The 9,993-nt window shown below is 38.6% G+C and overlaps 1 protein-coding gene across 23 annotated transcripts in view; it reads right to left on the bottom strand.

Moving 5' to 3' along the window:
• Positions 1–9,993, bottom strand: part of RBFOX1 (RNA binding fox-1 homolog 1) — a 1,263,570-nt gene that overhangs the window by 70,689 nt on the left and 1,182,888 nt on the right. The window lies entirely within an intron of this gene.

Genomic DNA, 9,993 nt, shown 5'->3' with positions numbered 1-9,993 from the left:
ATTAAAATCAGTAATTTTAAAACCAGGTTTTATGAAAAATTATGAAAAATAACTATAATGACTTCAAGTATATTTAGTAAATATATAAAGGTTGAAGAAATACGGGAAATTAAATTAGAAATGTAAGATTATCGTTTATTTATATTATTCAACATAAATTCTAGATGAAACTTCGCTTGTTCCACAGTCCATAGGGATTTTCCTGTTCTTTGCAGCTAACGTTCTTACTTTTTTTTTTTTTCCCCTGATTTCATCTCATACAAATCTAATTTTCCCTACTCTAGTCTTCTAATTTCTAATGGAAGTACTTCAAAACAGATGCTTTTTTCATCCATGCTACTAGAGTGTATTTAATTTGTTGCATAGAGCTTTCTAATTATATTTTGACAATCTGCCTTCGAATTTGTATATAAAATTAATACTAATACCTAAACCACTATTATTAGGTTTTTGTTAGAAGGATACGAAACTTTTAAAAATCTGCTTTTGTGAGAAAAGATTATTTCTGCTGCATCTAATTTTGGTCTTAAAAATATTAAAATTGTAATTAACACAACTGGGGAAAGATTGAATTATTTTTAGTAAGATAAACCTCAGAACATTGAAACAATCTATAATTTCCCTAATGTAAAAAAAAAAATAATTTTTTTTTTTCCTCTAGAATACTAAATTCTTGCATGATAGAATAAAGGTAGGGTTTTTTTGGTTGGTTTTTTTTTTTGTTTGTTTGTTTTTTGTTTTTTTTTTTAAGAACAAGGATTTTAATATAAAGTTCTTAATATTTCTGTTCAAACTGTAATCTAATAATATCACGGAGCTGATGAACTTCGAAAAAGTGTAGTCATGCAAGAGTTCATCTTTAATTCTGCAATGCCTTCCGCGACAGCATATTTAAGGCTGATATTCTCTCATTAAGAACAATCTGCATGCTGGTTTGCTTTTCTCTAATATAAGCATCTACTTATTTGGTCACAGCAGACACAGTGATACAGGATGTTGGAGATCATCCGCAGAAAGCTCCTCCTAACTCCATCAAAAGGACCAGAAAAATGTTCAGCATATATGACTGAAGAGCGTATTCACTGCAGGTACTCAGGAGAGCTTTCAACAGACCAGTGGCAGAAGGGAAACTGAGGCAGCCATGCTACTGGGTGTAATGGGAGAATAGTCAGCAACTCGGTGGGTCGGGCTGCACAAAGCAGAGATCCCCCCCGAGACCGATTCACTCCTCATCTCTGGCGTACAGGCTTGCAGCACAGACAAAAACATCATTTTCATGATCAAAAAATATTCCCACTCATACTTTCCTTTCTCCTTTTCTCCTACAGGCCATGGTTAAGAACGGATTGTTTGATCAGATCCTTTGCTGAAGCGCTACAGATATTCTGAGAAAATAATTACTTAAAAAAATATACAGGATGGATGAAAATGACGTGAAATCATTAATATTTTTAGAATACCAAAAATTAAATTCCCAGATGTTCCAAGATACTTGACTAAAAGCATTTTTCCCGACTTTTTCATGCTTTCAAAAGTAAAGGTTTGTGTATAGTTATACTTACATGACTCGTATAAATTACTACAGAGAGCATAAGCAGAAACACCAATGTAAGTGATGATGCAGAGACTAGTCACTGCTCGTGCGTGACAGATGATGAAGTTCACTGTATTTCTCAAATATTCAGGTAGCTAAGAAGTAGTACCCAGGACCAACAACAGGAGGACTCACTTCTGTTAAAAACAGCTTTAAGGTCTGTGTAACCAATTTTAACACATTCATCATTCATGGATGGTTCTGTTGACACGCTGAATTGTCTGAACTTGCAGCCCAGAAAGCCAACTGCACCTTATAGTGGCCTCCCAGTACAGAAAGGGGCTACAGGAAAGGTGGGGACAAACTTTTTAACAAAGCCTGTTGTGATAGGACAAGGGGAAATGGTTTTAAACCAAAAGAGAATAGATTTAGACTAGATATAAAAAGGAATTTTTCACAATGAGGATGGTGAAACAGTGAAAAACGGGTTGCCCAGAGAACTGGTAGTTTCCCCAATCCTGGAGGTATTCAAGGTCAGGTTGGACGGGGCTTTAAGCAACCTGATGTAGTTGAAGATGTCCCTGCTTATTGTAAGGGGGTTGGACTAGATGACCTTTAAAGATCTCTTCCAACCCAAACTATTCTATGACTCTATGATCTATTATTAACAAGGAATAAAGTGGCATCATCCAAAACCACACCCTTCCTTCCAATATGTTAAAAACACAAACAAAACCTGTATTTGATTCCTACAAAGTTACATATGGAGTTTCGCTTAAACAAGAGAGTTGCATGCTAAGGAAAAGAATCTAAAGTAATTGATGTCCAAAGGTGAGTTCCACAAATCCAAATCAGTATCTATATTATCTTCTGACAACAAACCTGAAATACATTCAGTTATAGAATAACCTGTGTGTACTCGTTACTGGTAATGAGAATCTATGCTCTATACATACACTTCTGTAGTAAGTCCCAGACCCACATATGACCTCACATTAGTTATTAAAAACAGGGGAAAAAAACCCCAAAAGACTGGGTTGGTGAAGGTATGAGTCTCTAAGACTTTTTTGAGATTTCTTTATTTACAAGTTCTATGTAAAATGCCAATTTTCTTTCCACTACTTTTCTAAGCATAGCACATTATCACCTCTCTTAGAGTGTCACCAAAATACTCAATGAACTGAGGCAGCGACTCAGGGAACAGCAATGCATGCCACAACAAACATAATTTGTAAGCCTAACAACTATAAAATGATGCGTTGCTGGTCATATCGTTACAAGCTGTTGAGAAACAGACCCCTCTCACCCCTTAGATACGTTCAGTGACCGGTACACTAAGTCATACACCAGGGTTGGTAGGTAAGTAAAGAAAAAGATGAGCAACAGAATTTGCAGCTCCGGTACGAATTTTGTGTGAGATTCTCCTAATTTTCCTCTCCCCACATCTTCCTTCTGTAGTATAACTAACTCATCTTCAGGATCTCTCCTTCGCCAAGACCTGACATACCATACGCAACTGATCGAACGACCTGCCAGTATGTACTGTGAAGTTTTAGACTGGGAAAGACTTTGCAGATAGCACAGAAGCTGGGAAGTGGCAAACTTTTAAGCTCTTGCTCCCATGCCAACGTCCTTTTCCTTGACTCACAACTTCACCCACTTCATCAGAGAAAGGTAAATCCACTACAGATCACTAAAGTTCTCAAAGATTGCTTTAGGAGGAGTAGCTCGGCCATGCAGCACGGCACAATCACTGGGGTTTAGTGTGGGACAGGACTTGAAAGAAGCAGACAGGACGGCGCGCACTGCTTCACTGTTGTTAGAAGGGGATGTACTGGAACTTGTAGGTCGTAAGCCTTGGGCAGCCTGATAAGGGGAGTAAAGAAGTGCTGATGTGGGGGAGAGTTAGTGCCCCTATGAGTCATGTGGCGCCGGAGAAGAAGAAAATATAAAGTCTCTGAAAAACAACTCAGTGTCTGCAAAACCAACTTAGTCGTAAACAGTCCTGTTGTTAGAGTCTTAACTACCAATCAACGAGCGTTGATAAAGAATGTTGACGTATAGCAACCAATCAATGTGAGACGCGTGTCTTCTGATTTCTTCTAATTTTCTATATAAATTGCTCTAATTTTCTATATAAATATAAATGAATGATTTCTGCAATTTCTGCAATAAACTCTCTGACTCTGCTTGCCGTCTCTCAATCGCGGCAGTTTAGTGGCAAATTTCGGCTGTGCCATGGTACTGTTGGTACGTGGCAAAGTAAGGCCAGCTTAAAAACACACACTGGGGGACTGACTTGGTTCTATTTGCATGAGCATGCCAACCTTACCATAGACGAGCTGTATTTCACAGGAACAATTTACGTAAAGTTTCCGTTACCAACGTGTAACAGTTGCAAGAAACCACCCTTTTCAAATATAATTTAAAAATTATTAATCAGCCACAGACATCCCTTTGTCTTGTAACGAGAATGAAACCACTGTGCCACACAAACTCAACCACTGCTTGTACTGAAGTAACTAACTAGTCTAGAGAGTTTACCTGTGCTTGTTAGTTAGTTAGTTCGCTTATCACCGGCATCCACGTGTAAATCCTTGTGCATGTACTGCCACCAAAAATCTCAACCTGGAAAGGCATTGTGTAATCGTGTAAAAAAATCTGAGTGGTACTGTCAGTCTTGCCCATAACTGTAACTTTCCTACAAAATACGTATAATATGTGAGACGTATAAACAAATTCAGGTGCACACAAACCGATATTCAGTGATATTCACTGACGTTATCTTAACACGGGGAGATGTGTTCCACTGAAGTTGTTCGGGACCTTTGAAAATCAAATCTTTATTCCTAATCTTTATTCCTAATCTTTCTAGGTCCTCCTAGCAGACTAAAACGTATGTAAACAATGTCACTCCTGATTCCCTGTAAATCGTTTTTGGTTCATTTTTAACTTTGAGAAACAAACATGAGAGCAATTCCAAAGTATAAACAAACTCGGAGCCGGTATCATACTATTCTTGAAATAGGAGACTTGAATATATAAAATATATATTTAAATTCTGCTGATAACTAAAATGGGTCACATCCATACGTCTGCCTGACGAATAAAGACTGCAGTGCGACTGGAATCACGGAATAAATCAAACTGGAGCCTTTCTGCTCAAACACAAACACTACGGTTTCACCATGGCCCTGGAGGGATTACAGGTAGATGTGTTTATACTTTATCCTCTCATATTGTGTCAAGACATTATTTTCTGTGTAAATTACCTATTTCGGTAAATCGATAAGACAGAGATGCAAATCTAATGCAATTAGATGCAGAGATGCAAATTACTAATCCCTCAGTTCTATTTACTTACCCCAGTGGATGCTGGTTTTAACTTACAAATAAAAATTCTATTCCGAATGACAAGCTGAGGATATAAAAGAGCAAAAATTGAATCATCATGCCTAATCCTGGCTTTAGTTAGTCTATTTCTTCCCCAGTCCATTCAGATTCAAAAGTTTCAGAAGCATAAAAAAACATGGCGAAAAAATGGTAATACAATGTTTCCAAACTTTCCAAAACACTCACTTTCCCTACAAGCAGTTCTATCCTTGGGAGATTTCCCCCAAAGCGATTTCACAAAGAAAATCTGACAGAGCCAAACGGCCAGAGATTGCATAGCAGTGTAAAGCACAGCTTCATCTCAGCGACTTCCACAAATGAGTAAACAAATGAAAACTCAGTATGTTGAAATTTGCTCTCAGTAAGTATTATGAAATGTAATTACAATGCAAATGTGTTGGGGATTCTGTAATCCAATGCCCAAAATGGGAAAAAATTAAGAAGACGAAACGGAAAACATTAGCTCTATGTTTGGAATACAATTCAACATAAGTCTTAAACTGCTTCAGCATTAATTTACAGATGTAATCAAGGTTTAAAACACAGCGGAGTTGTTTTCCATCCCACTTAACTGTATTAACTTGACATTTCATACATTATTTTACTACTTTACATTTCAGAATGGTCCGTCGGCCTGACTGTCCATCCTAATGCGTGGATCTTCCTAACTCTGTTATTCTTTTAATTAGAGGAATTTATTCCTCTGCATAACTGCTATTAACTTATCTAGTTATCCCACCCCGTCCTGAACAAACAAGTGTTTTAGTGATGATCCTGTAGTTTGTCTTAAATTTCCCTCTGAGAGATTCTTGAGCCATTGCTTTATACATGGTCAGTATTGGAATTACCGTCTCGGTTTCACTCTAGCAGACAATCATCAAGCGTACTGTAGCCTAGACCTCAGGTCCAGACAAGCGCACACCCAGGCTGACCCCTATGTCACTGGTGGGACAGCAGCAGCAGCTATAAACCAGCTGGTTTTATATCCCGCTTCTCAACCTACACCATACACAGTCTGAGAGACTTTACGCTGGGCCAGGTTTAGTCTCGTCCCCTGAAGCAGACACCCCACCACGCGCAGTTCAAAGCTGTCCAAAAGCCAATTTGCGTGACGTACGACAGTCGGTGTTCACGCGGAGCCTCTACTACAGCTCCCAGTGCAGTTTCTTGCAAGCAGAATCTGTTTCACGTGTCCTGAACCTGCTCTGCAAACCCCAAGCCAGCACGTGGCAAGTGGGGATGAGTGTCAGGTTTACTTAAACACCACGCTAACGCTTCAAACTACTGTATTAACAAGACAACTCCAGGAAGACAGTTGTGAAATAACTATCTCAATATAATATTTATCATTAGACAGTTTTAGCCTGCCGCCATCTTTATTTTAATTTATTTTTGGACCGTCGCTGGTTAGGAAGCCACAGACCACATTTTGACTCGCCCCCAAAATAGTATTTAAATAAGAGAAGTCCAAGCATTACTTGATTACAAAAGATTCTCATCATGAGTAAAGCACGGCACTTAACTTTCTGTTTAGCTCTTTAAAAATTCATCAACTATAGCGACAATAACAACAAACATACAAGAAGCTAGAAGCAATGTAACAGCAAAGAAAGGACAGTACGGCTCCTGCTCCATCAGAATGCTTTCTTCTGTTTTGTTCAAGTAACATTTAAACCAACAAGGCAAACTGCATACTAGGTGAAGTTAGGAGAAACATGGAAACATGGATCAGGAGCTGTTGTTATTCCCCCAACACACACACACACAAACTTGGAGCCAGCAAAACCGCACCTAGAATACTGCGTACAGGTGTTAAACCTGCTACCACGCCGGTTCAACTGAAAGATGGAGCAACTGAAAAGGGTTTGTTGGGGCGACGCCTCCATGGGCAGGGGTCTAGGGCTCACGGGCTGCGAAGGGAGGTCGAGGGAACTGCGCTTGATTGGTCTGTCAAAGAGGAAGTTGAAAGGCGATCTGGTCTAAAAGCTTATTTCCTGGGTGTAAAATGTTCAGGTAGGATTACCGCTGCATTCCACAATGATTAAGCTAGATCTGTGTGGGGGCTGCTCAAATGTATTATAGCAGCTCACCGGGAAAAAAAGAGGAATACAGAAGGTTGCTCCCTCAAGCAAAAAACCAGCCTTAAACTAAACGAAGGTATGTCTTCAAGATGAGGGGGACTACCTGAGTAGTTGGCCAAGCAGCTGAACAGATCATTCGACTACAAAACTGAATGTCAAGATGTAATATAACTACTTGAACTCGACGGCCGTTGACTGTGATGCAAGAAGGTGATCTTCACACTGCCCCTATAGTCTCAACCATCTTGCTGTCATTTGGGTGGCATTTTGACATGTTGGATATAATTAAAAAAAAAAAAATAAATTTCCAAATCATCAAAAGGTAAAATATAAGAGGAGAGCAAGCACGATGCTCTTCACACAGGTGTTATCCTAGTCTCCAGCCGTTTGCAGCTCAAGGATTTCCTAAGCCTAAAGCAACTTCTGGTCGGTGGATTTCCCTCTCCTGAGCTAACGAAAATGTGCTTTTAACACACATTGTGCTCTTTGCTAGAATAAGCTACTAAATCAAATAAGTTGCAATCATAATCACATGTTTCATGATGATTATACCCGGTCCTGTATTCATTCAGGGGTTCACAGAACATGTGTCAAAGTTGAATTCAGGGTTACTCACACACAGGGATTTATCATTCCAAGCCTGCCTCAAACACATTGTTTTATCTTTGGGTCAGACATTACAAGAGGAGTGAGTTTACCTAAAGAAATCAAGAAATTTTCATAAATGCTACCTGACAGAATGACCACTGAGGAATTTTTTTTACCTGCCAGTTCAAAGGGAAAAGCAGGTTTTTAAGATAGGACCTCGGAATGAGGAAAGGCATCTTACTCCCGTATAAAAAACATGCAAGGCATAGAGCAGGTACAGAGGCTAGAGAACTTTTGCCATTCGTTGGCCTTCCTTCCTCACAATACCTATTTAAATAGACTTTTTCTGTTCCTCTACGCATTACTTCATTTCTACAGGGTTTTTTTTGCATCCCAGAACCGCTAATTAAACAGTTCCTCCCCTCCCCTCCCTGCCTCCACTCTGTACTTTGCACCCATGCCAGCTCTATCAACTTGTGGGCACTGGTTTGTCATCTCAGAGTATTCTCTGTCTGCCTACATTAACTACTGATACGACTTCTAAAAAAAATTCAGCATCAAAAATCTGACCTACCACTGGAGAATAGTATAAAGCTGCTGATACTGCACCACGGAGGGGAGTCAGCACTAACTTACGCTTAAGAACTCCAAATCCATTGACTCCAAGTGGTGAGAGAGGGTCACAGTGTGGTTTTGCTGTGTAGTTACCTAACTAAGCCTAGTTCAAGTGGGATATATCAGTACTATTAACTCAGGAGGCCTTGCAGAAGTCTCAAGACCTATGTCTTAGCAAGACTGTACCAACAAGTGAACAGCTCAAATGTGCCCCGCAAACTCCTCCCCCCTCTTTTGAAAGAATGACAGCTTTCAGCAAACATGCAGTTTCTGTTTTTTCCAGATTCCGTTTGTGCATAAATTCATCATCATCCAGTATCAAATGATTCCTCTATACCAGACTGTGGTCAAAATTCCTGAACTTCTACACTGAAGAAGCAGGAACTCCCTTCTTCACCACTCTCTATCTTCCGTTATACCATGAAATAATCAGGTGTATAGAATTTCTCTTACAGATCAACATAAGAACAGCCTAAGCGTATACCGTATTATTAGATATACATCCAAACAGAAGAAACATCTTCAAAAGGGTAATACTGACAGTATCTGTGATTTTCTCTTTAAAATGTGTAGACTTTGATACAATGATAAATGCAGGTCGATTAACCTTGCTCCAGATTTAAATGTATAACCAATTAACTAAATTAATCTTTAAAAAAAAAAACCAAAACAAAAAACCAACAGTCACTAGCATTATTCTTTGAATAATCCTTGTTTAGTTTCCATGATGGTATCCCTTTTAATGAAAAAGTCATCACAATGCAGCATAAGGCGTAATTAATTCTGGAAGATTTTTTTGGAGTAAATAGCTAGTACAGATGCTGAATTCCATTTTTCTACCAGCTTTATGAATCTTTCATAAACCAGTATTTCCACTACAATGGCTTGTAACAGCTCCACAGAAGTTGTAGAAATGCATTAGTTGTCATCAGTGGTGTTAATCTAACTAGGATGTCATCATTTGCATGGTGGTACTTTAACAGTACCACCTTTGAAACAAGTTAGAAAACAGTTCGTTTGATGCTTTGAAAAAGAGCATCTATATATGACAGACAGAATATTAAACAATAATAATTTATTTTTTTTTCCCATAGTTAGAAAATTACTCGAACTGTTTAGCTAGCAATGTCGAGAATACGTTTATTTAGGAAAATCTGCTTAGTCAATGGCCAAGTTCAAATCTAAGTGTATGTAATCAAATTGTAAAAGGAATTAATCTCTGTAGTGACAGACAGCCAATTTTCACCAAAATTATGCTTTACAGATAGGGTACGGTGAACTTTTACCCTTGGATTAGAATTGCTGTGCAAGCATATAATTCAGCTTCACAAAGTCCAAACACCTTCATTGAAAAGTGTTTCCAGGGTATTTGCTGAGCTTATGCAAGAGTCATTTAAATTCAGAGAGAAACCCTAGAAAGATGAAATGAATCCCAGGTGCTCTTACACTCCCGAAATAGATGCTTTAAGACACGGACAAAGAGAATTAGTGTTAGCAAACATACAGGAATCCTCTCTTCCCCTGGATTCCTCTTATTTAAGTGCATGTTTATATCCATAGTGCTATGGTATTTCTTCAATTAATTATATGTAACATTATATCTCAAAGTTTAAAACAAACTTGTGAAAGGAAGTTTGTGACAAAATCTGCTTCCTGAAGAAGGAGATTCCGTCCAAATCCACAGCATGCTAAAAAGCCCCAGGCATCTAAAATGTCTCTGTCTTCTGAGGGCATACAAAATAGTCAAAAGCACCAAGTTCTTCCCCCCCTTTTTTTTTTTTT

The sequence above is a fragment of the Athene cunicularia genome (assembly GCF_003259725.1).
Source record: "Athene cunicularia isolate RWA chromosome 14 unlocalized genomic scaffold, athCun1 chr14_part1, whole genome shotgun sequence".
Lineage (NCBI taxonomy): Eukaryota > Metazoa > Chordata > Aves > Strigiformes > Strigidae > Athene > Athene cunicularia.
Note: the sequence above shows the minus strand (reverse complement) of the source record. Positions and strands in the feature narration are given on the sequence as shown.